Here is a 27070-nt window from a genome sequence, read left to right on the forward strand (position 1 = left end):
GCACACATGACGTTTAGAAGATGAGCCCACAGAAATCTTGGGTTACAAGACCCAGAAATTGATGTTCACTAGATAATGGTAATCATAACGCTTATCAATTGATTGATATTGGCACTAATCATTTAAATATTAAGTCAACATATGTTTTATGAAGCACGAGGGTCACTTAAACCTTCACCTATTTTGAGTCCTAAGAATCATCCTCCTCTGATACAAATTTGGGCATTCAATTTCCATTCAAGTCACCTAAAGGAAGGGATTCCGATGACTCTCAAGTTGTGGAGTCTCCTAGGAATGACATTGCGCCACAACACTTCACAAGACATTGAAGATCTACATCCAAAGATCATGTTGTTGTTCCTCCTACAATAGATGTTGATTCAACTCTTTGGCCTAAGTGGTGGGCCAAGACCATTAGTGATCTTTGTTGCAATGAACTTATTAAAGGTAGATCAGCTAAGAATAAGAGCAAGCAGCATAACAGAGTCAATTGCTCTTATGACATATATTCAAATTGTTTATACGCCTCAAACACATTCAAAGGCTAAAAGTATATCTGAGTGGGAACACGCTATGGCAATTGAACATTAGAGTCTTTAGAGCTAAGAAAACAATACTTGGGTATTGTTTGATCTTCCACCATGGGTGTATAAAATAAACTATAAGTTTGATGGCACTCTTGATAAGTACAAGGCTTGGTTAGTAGCTAAAGGGTTTTCAAAGAAGAATGGCATCAACTATGAGGAGACATTTTCTCCCACAACTAAATGAGCACCATCCAGCTTTTACTCAGTCTTTCAACTTAATTTCAATGGAAAGTTCATTAGATGGATTTCAAGAGTGCTTTCCTCAATGTATGATTTTCAGGAACAAGTCTATATGATGCAGCCTCCAAGTTTCAAGTTGTTGGTAAATAACTCCAGGTATGCAAACTGGTAAAAGCGTTACATGACCTCAAACAAGCTCTTTGTGCATGGTACATCGGGATTAAATATTTAGTTGATCAAAACTTTCAGCAGTCCTAACCCTAATTTTTATGTCAAGCATGCTAGTAATGAAAATCTTCTTCTCGTATGTTAATTGTCTAATCATTATTGGTAGTGCACCACATTTGGTTGAGTAGGTCAGAGAAAGTTTGTGCCTGACTTCTGATATGATAGATTTGGGAATTCTCCATTATTGTTAGCATAAAAGGTTTAGCAAACAGATAGCACCATACTCATTTCTTAGTCAAAGTATGTCAAAAGTCTAATGGATATATTTTAAATGCAAGATTGCAAACCTACATCTACAACAATGGAGAAAGGGTTGAAGATATCAACCAAATTGAATCCACTAGTGGTGGATGAATTATGTTCAAGGAACTAGTGTTGCAATGAATCAATGTTTAGGCTATGATTCTCTCTTCATGACATCCTCAAAAGCTTAACATTATGTCACAACGAAGCATATATGGAAATATGTGAAGGGCCAAGATTGTCAATAAGTACAATAAGTTAAGCAAATTGGTAAATGCACTTTGTGGCCTCAAATAGACTGCTCATGTATAGTACATCAAGATTGATAAGTATTTGGTTGATCAAAACTTTTAGCAAAGTGCTTCTGATTCCAATTAGTATGTCAAGCATGCTAGTGGCGAGATTCTTCTTGTCATCTATGTTGATGGTCCAATCATTTTCAATAGTGCCCCACATTTGGTTGAGCATGTCAAATATAGTTTTGTCATGAGGTTTAGCACCATATTCATTTTTCAATCAAAGTATGCCAATAGTCTAGTAGATAAGTTCAGATGCATTATAACAAACTTGCATCTGCACCTATGGAGAAAGGGTTGAAGCAATCAGCCAAATTGAGTTCACCAATGTTTAGACAACTAGTGAAAAGCCTCATCTATCTCACTGTCACTAGACCTGACATCACTTATGTTGTAAACTACATCTCACGCTTAATGACCCAAAAGATGAACATTGTATTGCAACAAAGCATGTGTTGAGATATGTGAAGGGTACCCTTGCGTTTGGCATTTTGTATAGCAAAAGAAAAAGATCCTAGGGTCCTTGATTTTACAAACTTATGTTGCGCAAGTTGTGTTCATGACAAAAAGTCCACTCCTAGGTATGGTTTCAATTTGGCACAATTCCAATCACATGGACCAGCATAAAGTAGAAGACAATTGCTCTTTCCTCAACTAAAACAAAATATTAGGAAACTCTTAAGACAACTTGTGAGGCAATTTAACTTCAAAGGATGATTTTTGACATGCACATGTATCAAGGAGGACCTACTCCCTTGTTCCATTATAATCAAGGGGTGCTAAAATTTGCCAAAAATTTAGTCTTTCGTGAATACAATACACCAAGCATGTGTCATCATTGTCATTTCATCTAGAAGCTTGTCGAAGATGGGTCAGTAATGTTGTAGCATAATCCCACTAAGGACTAAACTATAGATATCCTCACCAGGTCTCAATCCTAAAATAAATTGTTATTTAAGGGCCACTTGGTGTAGTTAATAGAGTGTCATTAGCCTATTTTGCTACTTTTAGTATTCTTCTAAAGGTCATTTACATATCTTTTTTACACTTCCTTTTTTAGAAGTCTTGGTTGTTATTTTTAGCTTATCTTGAGGCTTCATCTCAACGAGTTGTTATACTTAGATCACCCACCCTCTTGTAAATTGCTATGTGTACCTAGTCAGTTCATTAATTCAAACTTGCAAATTTGTTTTCAACTTTACTTGATTTACCCTCCAACTAGGGTTTTGATTTCATTTGGAAATGGTGATTTACTTAGTCTCTGTAATGCTCTCTACTAGGGGGATGCCCATTTCCAATGATTGACATATATGACTTCAACAGCTAATTGAATTAAGAAACAACAAATGATTCGTGATGCATTCAACAACTATCATACTTAAGCCCCAACTCCTAACTTCTCTCATAAGCATCAACCCTAGGGAAGATGGGGACTTACTTGTCATAGGGTGCTTGAACGCTAATTTACAAGCAAGCTCCCTCAAGGTATTGTGAATGCATGTTCACAACCATCTCAAGAATTTTCCCTCAAGGAAAATGCATATCCTTACCCATCACCTACCTTGTGAGGATTTACTCTACCTCTCCCTGCTCAACACCTACCTATCCTCTTAAAATGCTATAGTGAATGACTAAGGAATAGGCAAATAGAACTCTCTCTCTCTCTCTCTCTCTCTCTCTCTCTCTCTCTCTCTCTCTCTCTATATATATATATATATATATATATATATATATATATATTAGTGTTACTAGGAGACGGGAAGACTGGGGTCTCTAGTATTGAAACTAGTACTAGTACCGATACAACTATTTTCCAAATAGGAGACGAGGGTATTTTTGGAGATGTCAATTTTTTTTAAATATATTTTAAAATTCTTAAGAAGTACCATAGATTCATAAAAAACAATGCTTTGAAAACAAGAATAATGAAAAGTTATAATTATGAGCATTCAACATTAGACGTTTGCACATTTCAAAAAAATTAAAAACACATTTCATATCTCATAGTCATATCTGATTTCTAGATATTGCATATGATCATCATTGTATCAGATTAATTATCAGTATCACTGAAGATATCATTAGATTTATTACATATTGAAATTTGAAATTCAAAAAGATGTAGTTTGATGCTAAATCAATGATATGAAAACAAAAAACTGAGTTGTAAATAAAAATCAGAATCTATCTAGTATCTATCTTCTCCATAAGGCCATGATCATCTATCTCCAAGTCTTCAACTATCATGCTATCTAGAAAATCATCACTCTCCAACTCAGGTTCCTCTAATGGTAGTACAACTTGGGGCAATTCATTATGGCCATTTGATTAAACCGCTTCTTCCTCCATTATTGCAGCAACTCCATCATGTACAATTTGGTCTCATTTTGCTAAAGGACAGCTATGTGGATATGCAGGATCAACACGAGAAGAGAGAAGGAGAAGTGTGCTATGAATGTACACCAGGTTCTCTGTTTTCTTTAACCCCAATCAATTTCACTTTAATTAATGAATAAAACCATAAGTACTCCAATTTCTCTATCTAGCTGAAGAACTAGCCACTTGTGACAGCAATCTTATTGCAAATGATTGCAACTTAGTAGTCCTTTTTTGCTCGCATATCATATAAAGCTTCCACTATAGAAAAATCACCTTACCCACATGAAAACTTATTCCATTGACTCCTTATAACCGAAGCCTCATCACCTCGACCATAAATATTTTTTATTGCAGCCCAAAACCCCTTAATTACCCCTCTATCCTCATGTGGAGCACTCTTAATTGCCTCTGTTGTATTATGCCATGTAGGATTTAAGGCAAATGTTGCACAATGAAAATCATCACTCTCCAACACAGGCTCCTCTGATGGTAGTACAACTGGGGGCAATTCATTAAGCCTATTTGGTTCAACCACTTCTTCCTCCATTATTGCAGCAACTCCATCATGTACAATTTGGTCCCATTTCACTAAGGGACCCTCCATTTATGTAGGATCAACACGAGAGAGAAGGAGAAGTGTGCTATGAATATATACAAGGTTCTCTGTTTTCTTTAACCCCAATCAATTTCTCTTTAATGAATGTTTATAACCATAAGTACTCCAATTTTTGTATCTAGCTGAAGAACTAGCCACTTGTGACAGCAATCTTATTGCAAATGATTGCAACTTTGGAGTCTTTTTTTGCTTGCATATCATATAAAGCTTCTACTGAAGCAAAATCACCTTGCCCACGTGAAAACTTATTCCATTGACTCCTTATAACTGAAACCTCATCACCTCGACCATTAATTTTTTTTATGGCAGCCCAAAACCCATTTATGACCCCTCTATCCTCATGTGGAGCCCTCTTAATGGTGTCTCTTGTATTATGCCATTTAGGATTTAAGGAAAATGTTGCACAATGAAGGGGTGTGTTCAGTTTATTCCATCTTCCATATTTTTTCTTCTATCAAATTATATAAAGAAGGATCTCTAGCATTTGTTATTGTCTTGAGTATTTCACACATGGAATCCATTTCCTCATACATCTCCCCTAAACATGGCCTATCTGAGTCTACAAATTTGATCACCTCAAAAATGGGGCTAATAAATATCACAACAAATCTAACATCAGCCCAAAAGTAATCATCAAGAACCAAACATCCCACCTCAAGTGCAGTATCCGATGAAGACTATCTCCAAGAATCCCATGCATCACCAACAACGGTGGAACTAAATGCTCACTTGACTTCACAAAGGCGGTCAAGAAGAATAAAATAAGATGCAAACCTTGTCTCAGCTGGTTTCAAAAGTTCCACTTTGGCATATTTCTAATAAATTGCTTGTATATGGGGATGGTTACATATTAGCATCTGAATTCATTTGTCCTTTTCTATGAGATCTAAAATCCACTGGAATTTGCCAATATCCTTTAGTGCATTATTCAATGAATGCACACAACAGGGTGTCCAAAAAATATGGTTGTACTTCTTTTGCGCCATTAAACCTGCTGCTTTACAAACATGGGCAGCATCAGTTATAATTTGCACCACATGTGATGCTCCCACCCCCTCAATGTTATCACATAAATGGTTATGAAGATAATCAACATTTGTTTCTTGTCCAATACAATCAATTGCCTTCAGAAAAGAAGGCCCTTTGGTACATGTTACCATGACATTGAGTAGGGGACGATTCCTAGTATATGTCCACCCATCCATCACGATACTACAACCTTCAGAAGCCCACACTCTTTTCAATGGTAATGCTTGTTGCTCTAATCGAAGTTTTTCTTTATCGATTATAGTAGTGTTCAGCTTGCTAGACCCTACTGTTGAGCATTAAATAGTATTCCATTTGCATAAAAGAACCGTCCAATCGTTGCATCAACTAATTCTTGGCCTTGCAGATCAAAAAGTCTTTCAATGGGGTTTGAGCTACCAATGTGTGGTCTCTTGTGTGTCTGTGAATGTTGTGCTGCCACACCTCTACTAGATGATGCATTTTTATCTATTGCATCGCTATTCAAAGAGTGAGCTTTCAACAATGGTGCTAGCAAGTGTCCCTCCTATTGAAGCATGAGAGGAGCTAACATTTAGATATACTCTCCCATCAACCCTTTCTTGATCACTCATGGTCTCAAGACGTATTGCCTCATTTTCACAAGGCTCAACACCTTTTCCAGGTATACTAAGGAAATGAGCCTTCACCCTTGTGTAAGTTCCTTGCCATTCTCTTGGACAATGACTACATTTGATTTTAGTTGTTCCACTGGTACCTTTACTCCCAGAAATACAATCACAGTATTTCCACATGAATCTTCCCCCACCTAACATTTTGCACAAAGAAAATAAAATGTTAAAAAGAAACTAGATTAAAAACAAGTGCAAATCAGACAGTATATTGTTTATAAAATGTTAAAAATAAAAATAAAATAGCATTGGTAATGGCTTGTTTATTGTATGGTTAAATCTAGGAGACCCAAAAGTAGGAGCATCCCTCACAATCTTCATTCTTCTTCCTCGGTTTATAGTTTACACAAATGGGAATAGCATTACAAGATTGGATTCAGGTCCAGGCTCAGATTTAGACTTGAAAGTTTACTTCAAGGATTCATGCATATTTCTCAAATCTCAAATTTATTAACTTATTTCTGAAATCTCAAATTTCTCTCAAAGGCAGTGTCAGTTATGGCTCAAATTAGGGTTTGCGGGTTTACTTCAAGGATTCATGCATACTTCTCAAATCTCAAATTTATCTCAAAGGCAGCGTCAATTACCTCAAATTTATCTCGTTAAGCCTAATCTCTATTGTATTTTGCAAACAATAATCTGAATCTTGCATGGCCCCTCTCTACATGGAAATGTTAAATAAATTTCGAAACTTATGCAAACAACATAGGTCACAAAACTTAAAACAATAAACAGGTGAGCCTCGCGCAAGAGAAAAAAATAGTAAACCATGGAACAATACAGAGCCTCGCATGGGAGCAATAAACACTAACAGTAAACCATGGAACAATAGAGCCTCGCGCAGGAGAAATAAAGCATTTATTTAAAGTTTGTCGTGCGTCTAGAGTCTGGAGTTTGAAACCTTCATCCACGTGAAGCAAAATAAGTTTGGTCGTCCACGTGAATGCAAAATAAAAGTTCTTACATTTCTAATGTTTTAAAACTATAGTCATTTTAGGTTGAAAATATAATATTATCACAAAATATTAAAACCATTCAATATTTCTTATTTTAAATCGAATTGCATGAGACGCGCAGGAGACTTGCAATTTTTCATCTGGAGACGGGGAAACTTTAGGAAACTCCATCACTAAGTCTCCACCTATTTTCTAAGTCTCCGGAGACTCTAAAAGTCTCAGAGACACGTCTCGAATGGGGGGAGACACAACTCCCAGTAACACTGATATATATATTTATCACAGCAGCAATGTGTAATATAATATCTCTACTTCTAAGAAATGAGAGAGCAATCATAGTCAGGCAAATGATTATGCATTATATTCACATATCTATCTTTTGTTTCAATTTTAATTGAACTTTATGGACTAGAAGAGAGAATATTTCAATTCCATTCCATGTCGATCTTTCTTGAATGCTTATTTTTTTATTTCAAATGAATCCTTATCCCTTATAAACCTTCCCATATGAGAGTGGTGTAATGTCTTTTCGTATTTTGCTCGTTCAAAGAGTCAAAAATCTTGAGCCTTAACTACATTTTAATTATCTTTTATTTTGGGAAATTGCTGTCTTGATCGGATTCATTTATTTTGATTATTATTTCCGTCAAATTAAGTGATTTCTTTATTTTTGTGCAGCCATGACAGCTGGGCAGAGTATCCTCCAGCAAGCTATTTCTGCTTGTTTCAACCGGGACTGTTTTTGTAGAGACAGAGGAAGCATGACCCTCGTCATCTTGGTTTTCTGCTGCCCAAGCCTTTCCATTGTTCTCCACTGCTTAAGTAATGAGTATACAACATTTATCTTACATATTATTCAAATTTTGTGAGATCGCAGCATTTACCTTCAAGAAAAGCATTCAAATGCAAGGCTTGGAGAATTTTAAACTTTTAACTTGGTCAACAAATTATTTAATCGATCTATTTTTTATGACTTGAATGCCTTGAGCAACTGATTGGTCTTGATAAGGATGGAGTTGTCGCAACAATTTTTGGGCATTGCAAGTAAATCCATTAACCTTTGTTAGAAATTAGATCATCTTGAGAGTTCTGCTAGGGAAACTGCATGAGATACTCATGCTACTAGGGCTTTTATAGCTGTTTCTATTTTGAAAGGGGTCAAACGTATCAAAGTTTGGCCCAGGTAGCTGAATTCCTGGACTCTATACATTAGTTTGTAGGAAACTCTAAGATTTCGCATTCCTTTCTTCACGTTCTACTTTGTCTCAGCCATTCTCACCTCAAAGATAACAGTTTCTGGATTATTTATTTTTTCTTTTAGAAATTTTAGCAATGGTTGTGAACGAGTCAACTCCTACATTTCACTGGTTGGTTTTTAGCAGATGTAATGGCAACTGAACGAGCTTTTGACAAATTCGGAAGAAAGCGAGACTGAACCTTCTGACCTTCACAGAAAAATTCAATTTTCTTCTGTTTCTAATACTTCCACAGTCTGATTATTGACAGTAGTTGGGTCTATGTTGATAGTGTTACACCCAGATTCTAGTGAAGTACCAGATTTCCACTTCTAATACTTCCACAGTCTGATTACTGACAGTACTTGGGTCTATGTTGATAGTCTCACACCCAGATTCTAGTGAAGTACTATAGCCTTCAATGGTTTTTCTGGTCTTGTGTACTTCAGAAATCTTCTGCTTGTTTGTGTTGAGCTGAACTGTGAGCTTAGAAAAGTCTGATGTAACAGCCTGAGTATAGCATGTTGTTTTCTTCCACCATGCTTCATGGTCTTTTTTGGCATGATGGTAATCATAATGCAGATTAGTATATAAGTTATGGATTTGAGCATTGAGGTATTCCTCAGTTGTTCAATGAGCTGACTTGGAGAAGAGATTTAGGAGGTAGAGAGGCTTGTTCAACCTGAATATAAGAGAAGCTTCCTCTTTATTGCTTCATACTTCTCATCAGTCATCAAGATGTTCTGTTTCTGAACATAAAAGTGAGTCCAATTCTGCAGGCTTTAACCACTATTGATATTGATTGGGGATTTGATAGGGACCACACCCCCTCTAAGGCCAAATAGTGGCTTGGAAGTTGACCTTGAGTGGCATATTTTGAAAAATCTTAAAATTTGGTGAATAAGCCCTCATGATAGCTAGGGCCAAATGGAATCTAAACAATATACTCGCCATCGTTCTCTTTGAAGAATTCAACAATTTCTCTAGAGAGCATTCTTATAGGGATTGCATTCTCAGTTTACTCATGAAAGCGAAGATGGCATCAACAATATTGCAAAGAACGAAAACCATTTTTGATACATTCTGGCTTAGAAGAATCAAATTTGGAGGACCCAATTTTCTTTTTATATGCCCCAAGATATATCTGTCTTTCTTCAGGGTTCAATGAATAACCCTTTTTCTGGAAAGATTCCTCGCAATAAGAAAAGGATGATTGATTGGAAAAGGAAGATTGTCCAGAAACAAAGTTAGTGGAAGAAATGCTTAACAAAAGAGATGGTGTACTTGTTTTGAAAGTAATCTGAGCTTGAGTTCCAGACTCAGTAAAAAAGACAATTGCTTGAGAGATCTGAAATTGATTCCTGACAAACTTATGAAAATAAACCAGCCATTAGGTATTTTTCCATTGCAGAGTCATGAAAAAGTGGAACATTTGGAACTAAGATTGTTAATAGGCAAAAAACAAGATAAAAGTGTACTTTATGGTTAATAGCATTTCATGTTGAGGCCTGACACTTGAAATTGATATATCAGACTGTAATCCAAATGAGCATCTGCAAGAGCAGTAGAATAGATGGGTTCACATTTCCATACTACTGGTCCTTTTGATATAGATGCTTGAATTGCTCAAGTAACATAATGAAGCACTGAATATCCAGGCATCAAGAAGAATCATGCAAGAGAAGATAGAGAGACCAGGACAATAGTTTCCCTCAATATCACACAAGATATATCCAAACTGGATATATTATAACCATTTGTTTGCCAAGCTTGTTCTTGTAACGTTTGGACTTCTTTTTTATATCTCAGATTTATGAAATTTGATTGTTCATTATCAACAGGTCGCTGGAGTTCTATACCTTTACAACACTACACAGATCTATAAGCTGAAAAACCCAAATCTTTATAACCATTATGAACAGGTATTTTACGAAGCTCAACTCCTTCAGAAGGAAGTCTGTCTATTACCTATTCACCTCCCTTGATCAAAGACTTGGCGTGGAAAGCAGTGAATCTTCCTAAATGATTCTGACAACTCATTATCTGTACAGAAACGTTCCCATGGCAGCCTTAATATGGTTCTGTTCAGAGACATATAATCCAATCCAGCCAGAAAACTAAGAATGGCTGGATGCTGTAAGGAAGTTGATTTTGATAAGAAGGAAGTCTACCTAGACCATTACACTTGAATAATTATCTGAGGAAATGTTTTGGAAACTTCACGAGTGTTTCCAGACTTGGTTGATCTTCTTCAGCATGATCCTAGCAGTCGCCTTCCAGCCCCAAGTAGAATCTTTTGACAAATTCATGGCCATCTTGAACTGAAATTGCAGGCCACTAACTGGAGACCTTATTGAATGGCCTCATTCACGCGTTCAAAATTCAGGCTTTGTAGCAGTAAATACAAGTGAATTCTAGTTTGCCGAAAATGTAAAATGATTACAAAGGGGATTAGAGGAGAAAAGGAGATTGGTGCAAAGAAGACTACTTTACACATGAACATGCAGAGGCTCTAAAACAAGATGCTTGTAGCAAGACAATTGACAGCTGACAGATTGATTGCAAGGGGCTTAAGCCAATGTTCATCAAAATCAAGCATTGCTTGATAACCTCAAGCAATCAGCAGTAGCACAACCTAGCTCTTGTGACCAAAACAAGAAAGTGGCAGATTCTTAGTGGATTTGGGAAATGTGTTTGATTTGGTTGAAGAGGACTGGGCACTCAATGGCAGGGTGCAAGCTGAAAAGTGCAATTCTGAAATAATTTGTGCATTGGCTGTTGTGATGCAAGAAATAAGGAGTCCCATCCCCAATTTTAATTTCTTAGCTGACCATGCATGTACCCACAGAAACCCTTTCCTCTCAATATTGGTCTTTGGAGTGTTAGAAACCATATTTTGTGCTTAAATATGGTGTCTGATGATTAGTCTTTGTCTTTTTAAGTCCAAACATTTTTAAATTGTACTGTTGTTGTAACAGCACTCATTAGATTCAACATGCAACATACTGGATGAGTGAAAATGAAAATGCAAAAAAAAAAAAAAAAACATAATAGTATTTCCAACTAATGACTGTTTTAAGAACCTCCAACTGGATCATGGAATGTTATTTCTAACAGCTTTCACACAGCGATACAATTCTTTAATTTCCATCCTCTGGCTCCTCCCAAAACACCATCTCTGATATGATCAACATTAAGATATTAGGTGTTCTTTTTCTCTTCAGCACGTACAACCAACCCAAATAACAGAAAATCTAGTTAGCAACAACTATTTTCAAAAGAAGCATATCTTGGGGGGAAATTGGAGAGAATTTTTTATAATTGCAAAGGCTTTTGCCTTTTCTAAGGGAACAGAACGAAAAGGATCTCACCAGCTGCTGCTCTATGCACCAATGAATTGGTAGTTGGCCATAATTTGTTGGGCTTGAGATGAATAAAATAATAGAATATATATTAGATAATACAAGATACCACTTGAGCAGCAATGCATCTAGCAGTTGGCCATAGAGATTCTTTGGGCTTGAGATGAATAAAAATAATAGAAACAATATTGAACAATACAAGATAGCACTCGGGAACCAACACTCAAGTTTCTCAACTCTCAACACTCGCCGAGCAATCCAATTTCTCAACAAAGCTTAATAATAATAGAAAGATCTTAGATAATAAAACATAGCAGCACCAACCTCTGTGACAGTCAAGAAATAACTCATTAAACTACAACAAGGACTTACCATGTGGCACCCTGAAACATATTAGCTAGCTATATCATCAAATTGTGAAACAAGAATGTCACAGTTCCTATTTACTTACCACAGACAAGGCCTCTCAATCTCTATGACACCATGAACAAGCTTCTCTGCAGGTGTCTCTAGTGGAGATAAGTTGTCTACCATGTTGAAAAAACCCAACTGAAAATCACACAATACAAATATTCATAAGAATAGATTTAAAATTGTTGGCATAATTAATAGAGTGTAGCAATTTCCTAATACTTTATGGACTAGAAGCCTTAACTAATCTACTACCTTCTATGCTAAAAGTATTTGTTAGGCACATACACTTCACAAATAAGCATCAATGCATTTGCAAATGATATAAAGCTATGAAGTCAATGTGGTATGCAGAAAATAAGAAATCTAAATATGAGCATACAAGCAACCAATATTTTCAAAAGCATAACTCGGGGCAATATTGGAGATAATTTTCAATAATTGCAATGGATTGCTTCTGCTTTTCTCAGGTAACAGAAGGAAAAGCATCTCAGCAACTGCTTCTCTATGCACAAATGAATATTTCTTATACTTAAGATATATTTTAATATATGCGACAAATCGTTTGAGATAGGTTTCAGACCTCTCAGAGATAAGTTATGGATTCTAGGAAATTTCAGGGCTTCAGAAATCCAGACTTAGCCAATTTTTAGGGCTTCAGGATTTCAGGCTTAGCCAGATTTCAAGTTTCTGCATTTTACCCCAACTTGGTGTTTTGTTGATGAGTGGTTGTTTCTTGTGCCCTCATCATGTGCGTTGTCGTTGTTGGCTTTGTTTGTGTGTGTCAGTTTGGTAGTGGCGTTTGGAGATTCGTTGGTTGCCAGGATGGTGGTGAAGTCTTCCGTTGCGATCATTGTGATCCCTGTATGATGTTGTCATGTGCATTCATACTTGTAAAAAAAAAATTCTTGGCTTGTATTTCATCCTTGTTTCCAAGGATCTCCGGGTGGGGCATTACATAATTTGTCTCATATATATTTTTGTTTTATTTTCATTGTGCAACTTTGCAAAGTTTCATCATTCACTAAATTGTTTTTTTGTTTAATTGTTTTGTAGATCACCGAGCCCCTTGTAGCCCTCCTACGAGTTGTTGATGGCGAGAAGCCCTCTATGGGCTACATTTATGAGGGCATGGATAGGGTCAAGGAGACTATTAAGGCCAAATATGTAGGAGTTGAGGAAAACTATGGCCCTATTTGGGACATAATTGATAAGAGATGGCAAAATCAGCTTCATAAGCCCATCCACGCAGCAGCCTATTACTTCAATCCGGCATACCGTTTCCTTGATGATTTCAAGGCAGATGAGGAGGTTCTTAGTGGCCTATACATAGTGGTATCGAAGATGTCCCTTAATCCCACAAATATATTGCTTGAGATGGATGCCTATAATAATGCATCAGGGCTCATTTTTTCAAGTCAAATTTGCAAAGTAGCTCGTACAAAATGCAGCCAGGTAAAGATTGCAGCTTAAGCCTTACACAATCTAGTTTCTAAATTTCTAGCTTTAAACTTAAAGTTCAAATTTTGAAATGAGACTAATATTTTTTTGTTATCCTTTTTTCAAAATTCAGATAGATGGTGGCAAATGTTTGGGCCTTCAACCAAAAACCTTCAGCAAATCGCCATCCACATTTTGAGCCAGCCAAGTAGCGCTTCTGGATGTGAGTGCAACTGGAGCATGTTCGAGCACATCCACTCGAAGAGGCATAACAGGTTGTCTGTGCAGAAAATGAATAGTCTAGTCTTTGTGCACTACAACCTGCGCATTAGGATCAGGGAGATTTTGGATAGTGACACCTCTCCGATTACTCTAGAGGAGGTTGATCCAGAGTCTGGTTGGATCACTGAGGCTACTGATCTTGTCTTTGATGATGACGACCTACAGTGGCTTGACCAGGCAGATAGAGAGGGCTAGGCTGAGGCTGTGGCTATGGCAACAGAGGACCAGAGAGCTCCAGTTGTTCCTAGTGGCACCTCACAAACATTGGCAGAGCCAGAGGCAGAGAGTACAGTTGATCCTAGAGGCACCTCACGAGCTGATGCTATGGCTACTGAGACATCCAGGACCTACCTTAGACGCCTTACTAAGAGGTATTTTGTAGATTATACTGAGCCTGAGCCTGAGGTTGAGGCTGAGGTTGGGGATGAGGATGAGGATGACGATGATGATGAGGATGAGCTTGAGGATGAGGATGATGATGAGGACTCCGACTAGGAGCCATAGCTGTAGACTTATAGTCTTGTTTTAACTTTTTGATTAACAGTTTACCAGTAACTTAATATATGATCAGCATTTGGAACATTTGAATTTGATGATGACTATTGAATCTTGATGTGTTGGATTTCATAATGCATAAATGATAATACATATACATTTTGATGGTTTGCATGGATTTATCTTAGTTTGACTTTAATTACTAGTAATATAGTATTTACTTTTAGCAATTTACCTTTGTAAGTTTGTAACTTTGTAGTACTATACATATGTAATCGATGTTTGACTTTTAAGTTTTAAGTTTTTACCTTTAAGTATGTGGCATGTGCATTATGATCAAATTATCTTCTATTTAATGATGTTATTGTGTCTTTACACTTTATTCAATATTGGGTGCATGGAATGTTCTTTAAATCCTAAAAAATCTCAAAATTTCGAGGATTTTTCACTTTGCCGAGCCGAGTCACGAGTCAGAGCTGGGTCACGAGTCAAGTTACCCTTGACGAGTCCGAGCCAAGTCCGAGTCTCGTTACATTGCGTTAGACAATGAACCCCCCTTTAACAATTAGAATAACCACAGTCAATGAAGTTCAGTTATGTCTCTGTCAACAAATTTCTTTTATATTATGACTCCCAGCAAAGTGACATTTAATCAAACAGTTTGAGAACAATGTCCCATCAGTCGAGTTCCCACATTAACTTGAATACATAAGCATAAGCTTGGTCTGTTACAATTACAGTTATAATATAACCTTGAATCCGCAAGTATATTCACAACTGTTATAATGGAAGCAAAGAGTTTACAAGGAAAAGAATGAGGTCACCTGTTCCAACCCAGACCTGCGATAGCACTCCTAGTGAGTCGTGACTCTGTCGATTGGTGGTGAAAATACCAAACTTAATGTCTGGACTGTGCGCGCGTGCTTGATGCCAATCATGGGTACCAGAAACTGATATTACCTTCAAACGAAATGTTCCGGCTCCCAATTCACATAACCTGGTGGCTCCTATTAATGACTTCTTTCTTTTACGTGCTGTGGAAAACCCGACCCCATGTGACCACGTTCTCCTCTGTGGGTCTTACTGATTGAATGCGCAGGGCCTTTCCATACGCAGTGCTACCTGACTGATGTCTACGTGAAGCCCTTCGCCTGGGAACGACGGTGGATATTCCTTCAAACTGACGTGAACAACACAATCCCTTCTTGCCGTTAAACTCCTGTAAAAGTCCCGCATGCAACTTCCATCCCAGCACCATCCATGGTGTCTTCAGTATGTGTTATGTTGCCTCTAGACTGATTATATTTGCTGCGTTGAAACAAACCTGCTACTGATTCTCAAACCGCTGATACCACTACTGTTAGTGGATAAACTCTGACTCTAGTAAGGAAACAGATTTACCTTCAAAACCCAGATTGCAAACAAAATAAACTTACTTCCATCACTGAGCTGATAAACTTGCACTTAGCTCCACTCACCTACAACGTGAGGCACTGCTGTTAACAATCATGCTTCCCTATCTCTAAAATTTCAGTCGGTTCTCCTGAAGATTGCACAACTATAATTTTTAAATTGCAAAGATGGCAAAGTACTAGGGCTACGTCCAGATTTTGCTAATACTCTTAAGGCTTTTCGTCCTTAAGAAGTTCCAGTCACATTCAAGTAACCAGTTAGTTTATGAGCATTTATTATCAATATTCTTGTGTGTTAATCCCAATGCAAACTCGTGCATAAATAGCCTCAGAATGAGGGAAAAGTACCACGTGCAAAAAATGTGCGATTAAAAGTTACTTTCGTCCTGTAGTCACTTAAAGTTATTTATAAAGTAAATGACTTTAAACATTAAAGTGACTTAGCTCTGCACCTTATTAAAGTCCTAGAATAAATTAAATTAAATTCCCCTTTTGTGACTGGAGAGCATCCTGCCTGTAATCGATATTAATCTATCCGGATGTGGAGATAGATCAATTCTGTCACCTAGAACTAAGATTGAGAAGGGGACATGACATTTTTTTGCGGGGGCTAGGTGAGTTTTTGTCAAGTGAGAGTTTTCATTAACTATATTATTATAATTAATAATTATTGGATCATTAGGAACACAAACTTCTAATACACACACACACAGACAAGTCTAATAAACATTAATTATAATAATACTCATAATAATATCACAGAGAATGGATAGACATCAAATGTAAAAGTGTAACACATCATGTAATGATTTGATTTTATCGATCGTATTTATCTAACCGAATCTATAAATAAAAAATAGTAAGGACGTGACACTTCTAAAGGGGCAGCAATGATGAAGACCCTTTTCAGAGGGTGTAAATGACTCATTTAATGGAGCAATTAATGGAGCAATAATGAGGAATTTGGTTGTTACCCTTCAAAAGGATGGTAATTGTCAAATGTTCTAACCGTTATGAAGATGTGTGACTCTCCCCACATTGAAGGATATAAAGGGAAGATGATTTCTTTTGAGGATGAGATCCAAGGGAGACCAATTTAGGGAAGAGCATATTATTCTCAAATGCAACAATGAAGAGTGGTGACTTAATCCTTATGAAAGGTGGTTACCCTTCCACCAATAGAGTATAAATGAGGATTCATTCCGAGCATTGAGCAGGACTTATCAATCATTACTCACCCATACCAAGGCATCAATCAAAGAAGATCAAACCATTGAGCAATGACACTCACAAAAGAGCAGTGACCAGCATCCAAAGAGAGAAAGTCAGCTAACTTAATATTTACAAGGCGCTTAGACAAGATTTAGGCAATCCCAAAAAGGGTACATTACAATTGGTATTAGATCTTTGATTTTCTAGTCCTACAAGGTAAAAATAATATAATGGATAACAAGATTTGGAGCATGGTCATAAGGATGTTTTAAATAGTCACAAGAGAGATTTGTAAGTGCTATACAAACCTAACTTAACACTAGATGATTGAAGAAAATTCAGAAGACATGTAAAGCCATTGGAGAGCTATGGACAAAGGTTTACAAAAGTGAAATGGAGACTAAAACAGTTAGGAAGTGTTATTTTTCATGGATCATTGCATATGTACTAAGCACTGCCTGTTAGGTATGTGTTTTTCAAATGCAGATCTGAGTGAATATAAATAGGAATAGAAGGGACATGTCTCATGAAAAGACATGTCTCTACGTTAATCAATATTAATTATTGTAAGTTAATTGTCATTAGACATTATTAACAACAATCTATATATATATATATATATATATATATATATATATATATATATATATATAATTAACAATTTATCAAAAGTAAAAGTGTTTAAATAATAACCATAGGGAATCGAGTCTAAATCAAATAAAATTGACTGAAGCTACTATATCAACAAGAAGTCAAAAGACACTGATAAGTTTAGATAAGCATTGCAAAGTCAAGTGTACAATAAACAAAGGTTAAGAAGAGGATAGTTGGATAGAGCTTCTTTCCATACTACATTGAAGGTCAAGTTCACTAATATGTACGATACTCATGACATGAAAAGATAGCAGCCTGTGTGACTACAAAAACAGACCTCATTCATGAAAAGTTAGGCCATATAAAGTATGAAAAATATAAATGTTGTGGGGTCCAAGTAGGAAGAATTGTTGTGGAAGCCCTTTCCATCTTTTAGGTATCAAGATATTCAAGGCAGAAATCTAAACTAATTACCTTCATTGTAGTAACGTAATGTAGCCAGCTGTCATAAAATAGTTGAAGTGCGTAAATCATTTTATGTATAATGAAGTTATAAGAAAAGCATACAAATCCAAAAGTTAAGAGCAGATGTAAAAGTGTAATGTTTCCTACTAGGAGGTTGTCAATTTCTACTGTTTAACATAAATTACTATGCATTTAAATTAAATTACTTTAAGAAACAATAAATAATTCATAATACATTTGATAGTTAACATATTTAAGCCCACTTTCTCACTTCTCTTGTAAACTCAAACCTAAGGAGGATGGGGATTTACTTGTTTTAGGGCGCTTGACACCAATCTACAAGTAAGCACTCTCAAGGCATTGGGAATGCATATTCAAACCCATCTTCAAACTTTCCCTCATACATTGGAAAATGCATGTCCTTACCCATCTTTGAATTAACTATCTTGGGCGTTTCGTGTCAAACCTTTGATCAGTTTTTGTGAGGATTCTTCATAGGAGATTACATTTTGGTACCCTTAGGCATTGAATCCATGGTGCCACCATTCATGGCTCTATCCTTCTAAATGTAAAATAGCAAACTACACTACATCCTCTTCTATCATTGGGTTAAGAGTAAAATAAGTATTTAACTTTTGCAAATATACATGGGTTGTTATTTTATCAGACCCATCAAAGTTTGGAAGTGTTATTTTATTTACCGCGTCCCATCTTTGCATTTAACTACCTTGTGAGGATTTACTCCGCCTCTCCCTTGTTGTTGTAGCTAAGTAGGTTCTTTAAAATCTTTTTGGGTCGTTTCATGTCAAACCTTTTGATTAGTTTTTGTGAGGATTCTTCATAGGAGATTACATTTTGGTGCCCTTAGGTGTTGAATCCATGGTGCCACCATTCATGGCTCTATCCTTCTAAATGCAAAATAGCAAACTACACTACATCTTCTTCTATCATTGGGTTAAGACTAAAATAAGTATTTAATTTTTGCATGCATATATGGGTTGTTATTTTATCAAACCCATCAAAGTTTGGAAGTGTTGTTTTATTTACCGTGTCTCAAGTCCTTACTTGGTTGTTTAGTGCTTCATGTCTCTTTGCTTTGCACAAATCCCTAAATGATATAGTTCCTCTTACCTCAGGGTCAAAATTTGTGTCGGCCACTATTTCTGGAAAATACAGTTCTTTCATTCTAATCCATTAATGCTTTGGCTGTCATGAATGTTCTAAAATCATTTGAGTGGAGTTAGAATCTGCTGCTAGTTTTCTGCTTTCCCTTTCTAAGGTTCTTTGCATCCTATGCCTATATCGCATTAACTTGCTCTTCACATGTTAGGTTTGTTGGGGATTTGTTCAAAATCTAGGCTAAGCTAGTCATGGAGCTGGAGCTGAAATCAAGTTCGTGTTGAATCCTGAAATTTGGCTAAGTCTGGGATTTTTTTAAAACCACCAAAATTTAGAACCTTTATTATTACTCCTATGAAGCTAAAACCTATCTCAAAAATCATGAAAATATTTATATAAATGTAACTTATACTTAAATGTTATATTTGTATAAATCCTCCCACCTTTTGAGTTAAAAAGTGTTGAAAAAATGACCTTGTCCAAGGATAAAATCCAAGCCTAACCTTAATTTTTGCCATAGCAAAATCAAAGTAAGCATTGGTACAACCCCTCAAACTTGCATTGACAAGAACAAACAAGCCAATATGGAGTTTTGATGATGTTTGAAAGTGAAATTTTAAGTGAAAAAAACCTCTAGTAAAGAAAATCAAAGTGAACATTAGTACAACCCGAACATTAGTACAACCCCCTCAAACTTGCATTGAAAAGAACAAACAAGCCAAAATGGAGTCTTTATGATGTTTGAAAGTGAAATTTTGTCCCCTACCTAGAATTTTATCCTCTTAAGGTGTTGATTTTTGCCTCATAGATGGGGGCTTAACAGGTGATCCACTTCCTCCCAAATCGACAAATAGTTGATGTATGAATAATTTGGAGGGATTGAACAAGTATTGAACACAAAATAAGATGGAAGGAAATTGGGTCACACGAGGATAAATCCTCAAAGCAAAAGGTGGTGAGGAGAAATCCTCAAAGGTCCTCATAGGGGGATTTCGCCACCCAAAGAGAATTCTTTCCTATCCAATGTGAAATTTTGGCCCAAGAAGAAAATCCGCAAGCATGTGAAACTTCTGCCAAAGAAGAGGATCCTCAAAAAAGTGAAATTTCTGCCCAAGAAGAAAATCCTCGAGCATGTAAAATTACATCCAAGAAAAAGATCCTCAAGCATGTGAAATTTCTGCCTAAGAAATTCATCGAGCATGCAAAGTTTCTGCCCAAGAAAAAATTCATCTCAAGTTGCAAGAAGAAGATAAGTTTGAAAACTAGAATCTAAAGGAAATTCCAATTCATTAAAGCTTTAAGATTTCTTTCAATTTGTTTATTTCCTATCATTTTGTGAGTTTAATGCATCTTTTCTCTCTTATGTTGCAAGGTAAATCTTTCAATTAAGATCTCTTTCATTTTATTTATTTCCTATCATATTGTGAGGTTAATGCATCTTTTCTCTCTTGTGTTCAAGGTAAATTGTTAAAGGAAGAAGCTTGGAAGACAATTGTTGAATGGTTCTCACATCGTAAATTGTTAAAGGAAGAAGCTTGGAAGACAATTGTTGAATGGTTCTCACATCGTAAATTGTTAAAGGAAGAAGCTTGGAAGACAATTGTTGAATGGTTTTCACATCATCTTTTCTCCCTTATCCCAAGCTTATAATTTATATTGTCTTGCCCTAATCTTTTTGTCTCATAAAAGAGAAGACACATAAATCTGGCTACTTCTAAAATAGCGACATTTGGAGGTGAATCATACAATTTCAAATTGCATCTAGGAATGTACCATCTTATTATAATGATTTATATTTTATTGTAATTACAATTATAATTATATCTCATAATTTATTTATTAAACTTTTTACTATTCTTTTATTTATTTAATCAAATTTTATTATTTATTATTAAATCTTATTTAAAAAGGGGAAATCTACTGAAGAAAAATGAAACCCAAAAGAACAAGGAAATCGAGAAGAAGGGAGGTCGTGTTTCACAAAGGGAACCGAGAAGAAGGGAGGGGTCCTATTTCACAACAATACTAGCCAACTACAACCATTTTAGTACCAATTACCAACATTATAAGACAAGTGGGATAAATTATACAAAATCACATCAATCAAACAAAAACAAACCTAGTGGTACCAAATGCAACTATTAGAAAGAAAGAACAAATGTAGACCATCTTGAAACCTGAGAGTTTGAACATATGCACGAAGCATCTTCCGCAAGCAATTTGAATGAAAGAAAATTCAGTCTTCCTTTGTATCAAAATGTTGCCTGGGTTCCCTTACCTACCTAATTGAGAAAATTTCATCTTCTTGAGCCAAAACGAGTTTATAAATGTGTCGAACTTTGATTTTTAAAAAATTGAAATTTATGGCATTGTTATGAGTTTTATGAGTTTAGTGTGTCCAGTTCGTTGCCAACTTCATCCAACATTTCATATTTTCGAAATTCGGTACCCGAGTGAAAAGTTATGGGAGATTAAAGAATGCCCCAAAAATATGCACCTATAATAAAATAATTAACCTCAAAATATAAAATGAGTTAAAAGGGTTAAAGAGAATAAGCGAGAAAAATTAAATACCTATTCTAAGAAGCTAAACCTCTCTAACCTCTTGAAAAGAAAGAGGTTAAGTGGGAAAGTTCCCACACGTAATTGCAATCAAAATATTAACCTCATTAACCAAATACAAAATGAAACGGGTTAATGGACCTCGAAAAAAGTTAGTTATGAAATGTTCATACTCAATTAAGAATTACTGGAGGTTCTTAGGCCACAGGTAGCAGGTTACAGGTTATGGGTAAAACTTTGATGGGAAGATGTATAAATATAGCCTTGGAAAGAATGTGATACAGGAAACACAGAAGAGCTTGTATCATCTAACACAAATCCAAATCTTGAGGTTTCGCAAGATGTATTCATTGGTTCAATAATTATGAGTTATGCAAGCAAATGTATGTTCCAATCTCATTGAGCATCTTGGAGAGTATGAATCAGAACCCGTAGTCTTACTAAGATCCCTCGTTGTCTGAGCTCATAGTTGGAAACCGATCTCTAGATTAGGAAAGAAATCATTTTTATCGAGGCTATGGTACGAGATTTTAAAAAATGGAGAAACCGTGTTCTAGCAATGAGGAAAGGGGTGTGTCCATCTCGTATTGTGATTATATGACAAAGGCTCACATTTGCAAATCCCTTATAGTGTTGTGAAGAGAGCTTTTCTCATTACAATACCCATGCATTCCTCCAGATAATCTATAGTGCTAAAGATGAAATGGATTTGTGAAACGTTGCTATTCTTGACTTGGCGTGCGCAAAAGGAGTAAGTGCATCATTTGCTAGCATACCTTGAAGACATGTAATCTCCCAAGTAAAGATGAATTGTACCTTCTATCCCATGGCTCCATATTAGGGCCAATGACATGGAAGTGGACTATACAAGTGCATAATGGCCTACGACGTGCTTGACAAAAATACCAACATTTATTAAGGATAAAATCGCGTATGCGGGGTGGGATTTTTAAATGGAATGCTTGGATGAATATATAAGGGAATAAGTAATTTCATTGGATGGAACTCTACATCACAATTGTATGGAGCGCCAAAAATAAAGGTGCTTGGGAATATTCTACACACATTCAAGTAATGTGATGCACACCTCACATATATCAAACAAGTTGGATAATGTTTAATATGTATGCAAAGTGTGGAAGGAGACACATGGCCCGTGAAGAGAGCTATTCTCATTACAATACCCACATTCCTCTAGATAATCTATAGTGTTGAAGATGAAATGGATTTGTGAAATGTTGCTAATCTTGACTTGGCATACACGAAAGGAGTAAGTGAATCTTTTACTAGTATACCTTGAAGACATGTGATCTCCCAAGTAAAGATGAATTGTACCTTCTATCTCACGGCTTGAAGACGTGAATGGATTTGTGAAACGTTGCTAATCTTGACTTGGCATACATGAAAGGAATAAATGAATCTTTTGCTAGTATACCTTGAAGACGTATGATCTCCCAAGTAAAGATGAATTGTACCTTCTATCTCATGGCTCCATATTGGGGTCAATGACATGATGGAAGCGGAATGTGCAGGTGTATAAGGGCTTGCGACCTACTTGACAAAAATACCAACATTTTGAAAGATGGAATCGTGTATGGGGGGGTGGGAGGGAGGGGTGTTGTTAAACAAAATGCATGGATGAATATATAGGGGAATGAGTAATTGCATTGGATGGAACTTTACCGTCACAGTTGCAGTTTGGAGCGCCACAAATGAAGGTAAGGTACTTGAGAAGATTCTACACGCATTCAAGTAATGCGATGCACACCTCACATCTATCAACCAAGTTGGATAATGATAGATATGTATGCAAAGTGTGGAAGGAGACATATGGCCCATGAAGCGTTTGTAAAAATGCCTCAATGAAATGAGGTCTTCCCACAATTGTAATTGCATTGGATGGAACTTTACCGTCACAGTTGCAATTTGGAGCTCCACAAATGAAGGTAAGGTGCTTGAGAAGATTCTACACGCACTCAAGTAATGTGATGCACACCTCACATATATCAACCAAGTTGGATAATGATAGATATGTTTGCAAAGTGTGGAAGGAGACATATGGCCCATGAAGCGTTTGTAAAAATGCCTCAATGAAATGAATCTTTTGCTAGTATACCTTGAAGACGTATGATCTCCCAAGTAAAGATGAATTGTACCTTCTATCTCATGGCTCCATATTGGGGTCAATGACATGATGGAAGCGGAATGTGCAGGTGTATAAGGGCTTGCGACCTACTTGACAAAAATACCAACATTTTGAAAGATGGAATCATGTATGGGGGGGTGGGAGGGAGGGGTGTTGTTAAACAAAATGCTTGGATGAATATATAGGGGAATGAGTAATTGCATTGGATGGAACTTTACCGTCACAGTTGCAGTTTGGAGCGCCACAAATGAAGGTAAGATGCTTGAGAAGAATCTACACGCATTCAAGTAATGCGATGCACACCTCACATATATCAACCAAGTTGGATAATGATAGATATGTATGCAAAGTGTGGAAGGAGACATATGGCCCATGAAGCGTTTGTAAAAATGCCTCAATGAAATGAGGTATTCCCACAAGAGAATGCATTTTACTGCTGAAGAGCTGACAACATGACCGAATGCCCCTAGACAAACCGTCTCATGGGAGTCCACATTCACAATGCGAGTACAAGAGAACAAGTGAAGAAATGTAAATATTGTTTACTAAATGCATTTGGCAAGCCCATAGCCAAACCCCAGCCTATGACTCCCTATCAAAGAAGCAACATCTCAAGGAATGATTTGGAAAGAGTGCACAGGCATAGTGTGACACTTGTTTGACAAAATACCTCATGAAAAATAGAGTTGTGACAATAGGTGGGAACATGCTAAATGATTAACAAAAAGTTTCAAAATATGCAACATTGAAAAAGATGGGTAAAGCACGAGCGTTCATCATGACATAGGGAGATCACAAGCAACTAAAAGTGGCAAATGTAATGTGTTACACAAGCAGCGTGGACAAACTCCAAGCCGCCATACTAGCCATTAAATTTCATCTGTGCAAGCCAAAGTGGAAGCATTGAGACAAACAATGAACACATATCAATAGTGATGACTATGAAAAAGTGGAGGCATAGACCATTAAGAAGATGTTTTGACATAGTACTCCTACAATTGCAAGTATCCTAAATTGGTTCAAAGCGAATAGATATCAATGATGATGACTATGAAAACATGGAGGCATAGACCATTAAGAAGATGTTTTGACACAGAACTCTCGCAGTTGCAAGTATCCTAAATTGGTTCAAAGCGAACACATATCAATGGTGATGACTAAGAAAACATTGAGGCATAGACCATTAAGAAGATGTTTTGACATAGTACTCCCGCAGTTGCAAGTATCCTAAATTGGTTCAAAATACCTCATGAAAAATAGAGTTGCAACAATGGGTGGGAACATGCTAAATGATTAACAGAAAGTTTCAAAATATGCAACATTGAAGATGGGTAAAGCACGAGCGTTCATCATGACATAGGGAGATCACAAGCAACTAAAAGTGGCAAATGTAATGTGTTACACAAGCAGCGTGGACAAACTCCAAGCCGCCATACTAGCCATTAAACTTCATCTGTGCAAGCCAAAGTGGAAGCATTGAGACAAACGATGAACACATATCAATGGTGATGACTATGAAAACGTGGAGGCATAGACCATTAAGAAGATGTTTTGACATAGTACTCCCGCAATTGCAAGTATCCTAAATTGGTTCAAAGCGAATAGATATCAATGGTGATGACTATGAAAACATGGAGGCATAGACCATTAAGATGTTTTGACATAGTACTCCCACAATTGCAAGTATCCTAAATTGGTTCAAAGCGAACACATATCAATGGTGATGACTAAGAAAGCGTTGAGGCATAGACCATTAAGAAGATGTTTTGACATAGTACTCTTGCAGTTGCAAGTATCCTAAATTGGTTCAAAGCACATTAGTGGCTTTTCGAAATTTTTCATCAAGTTTAAAAATACATTAAAAGTTATTAAAGAAGGATTGAGATATAGATCATGAAGTATAAATGCCAAAGGCCTGATTATGCTCCGATTCTGAAAAGCCCTATGCCAAATATTAGTGATATCATTCTAGGAAATGTCAGCTTACAGGACTTTTAGTCATCTCTGGAATGCAGTGACAGGACTGTTTTGTCCACAAAGATATTAGGTAGCGAATTAGCTCGAGTCAAAGGTCGTCCCTTCTCAAAATAGTGCCCTAAACTGGTATTGGACTGCATGTAAGCTTATCATCCAAACACAAGAAAGGTGGTCACATCAGATGATAAGGTGATGATTCGGTTAGATCCAGTTTCTATTGTTGTGGTTTTCCAATTGCCTATCAAAGACCAGTACGTTGACGTAGATAAAGAAATGGAAAAAGAATAATACATTGCAAATCAAACTCAATATTTGAATACTATTGCCAGATCATGGTTTTCACAACCAAGAAAAGGTAAATCCCAATTAGCAAAGTCAATTCATAGGTCATTGTTAAAAGAGGATGTGGCAAACATGGTAATTCTTCTAAGCAGGGTAATGGGACTTAAGGATTCGCATGAGTTCAAGGATTGGGTGTTCTTGCTTATTAATATGGTCAGCAAAAGGAAGCAATACATTGATTGGGCACAATTGATTAGCGACAGCCTTCATGATCAACTCTTGGATCTTGAATCTAATAATTGTTTCAACATGACTTCCTATCTCTTGTATGTCATAGCAAGTATGCAAAGTTGACCCAAACTTAACAAACTGGGTATCTCTAATGATGCAGCTCTCATTTATAATTACCTCAGTTGCAATATGTGAACAACCTCCATCATTCTAGAAGGGTGAATGATGCACTCACAATGTTGACAGTGCAAGAACTTCAAGGAAATAGGGCTTAGAATATCATCCAAAGCGACAATAGGAATTCAAAAGTATGGAAGTTATTTTATACAATTCCCAATGTTCACCCATATTCGGTTGGTAGCTTATGATGGATTCCCCCTCATGCTACCTAGGTTTGTCAATGACAAACTAGTGCTGCTTGAAATGTGCAGGCGAATCAGTCAAATTAACAAGCTTTGTAAGAACTAGAGAGTGGATAATAATATCCCTTTTCCTATTGGCATCAGACATTATAGATGTGACACACTAGCAAATGTGACAGCAGATGCAAGAAATATAGAAAGGTTTATTGCTAAAATCAATTTGCATCCCTACACTATGTGATTTCCCTATGATAGCGAAGGTTACGCAATCAAGGAACTAAAGCTAAATGCTGGCCTCAATCACTTTCCAGATCTAGAAGAC

At 36.5% G+C, this 27070-nt stretch overlaps 1 protein-coding gene across 21 annotated transcripts in view; it reads right to left on the bottom strand.

The window, feature by feature from the left end:
* LOC149535417 (cell division cycle 20.2, cofactor of APC complex-like) overlaps positions 1-27070 on the bottom strand; it is a 94097-nt gene that overhangs the window by 48464 nt on the left and 18563 nt on the right. For 18 of the 21 annotated variants that reach the window (XM_089803061.1, XM_089803057.1, XM_089803053.1 and 15 more), the window contains one exon: positions 12210-12307. The exons of the other annotated variants lie outside the window; for them this stretch is intronic. The gene's annotated coding sequence lies outside the window, so the exon portion shown is untranslated. The remainder of the gene's footprint in view (positions 1-12209; positions 12308-27070) is intronic. 21 annotated transcript variants of the gene reach the window in all.

The sequence above is a fragment of the Cupressus sempervirens genome, chromosome 10, assembly GCF_028749045.1.
Source record: "Cupressus sempervirens isolate cs-2001-9-10 chromosome 10, ASM2874904v1, whole genome shotgun sequence".
In the NCBI taxonomy this organism is placed as follows: domain Eukaryota; kingdom Viridiplantae; phylum Streptophyta; class Pinopsida; order Cupressales; family Cupressaceae; genus Cupressus; species Cupressus sempervirens.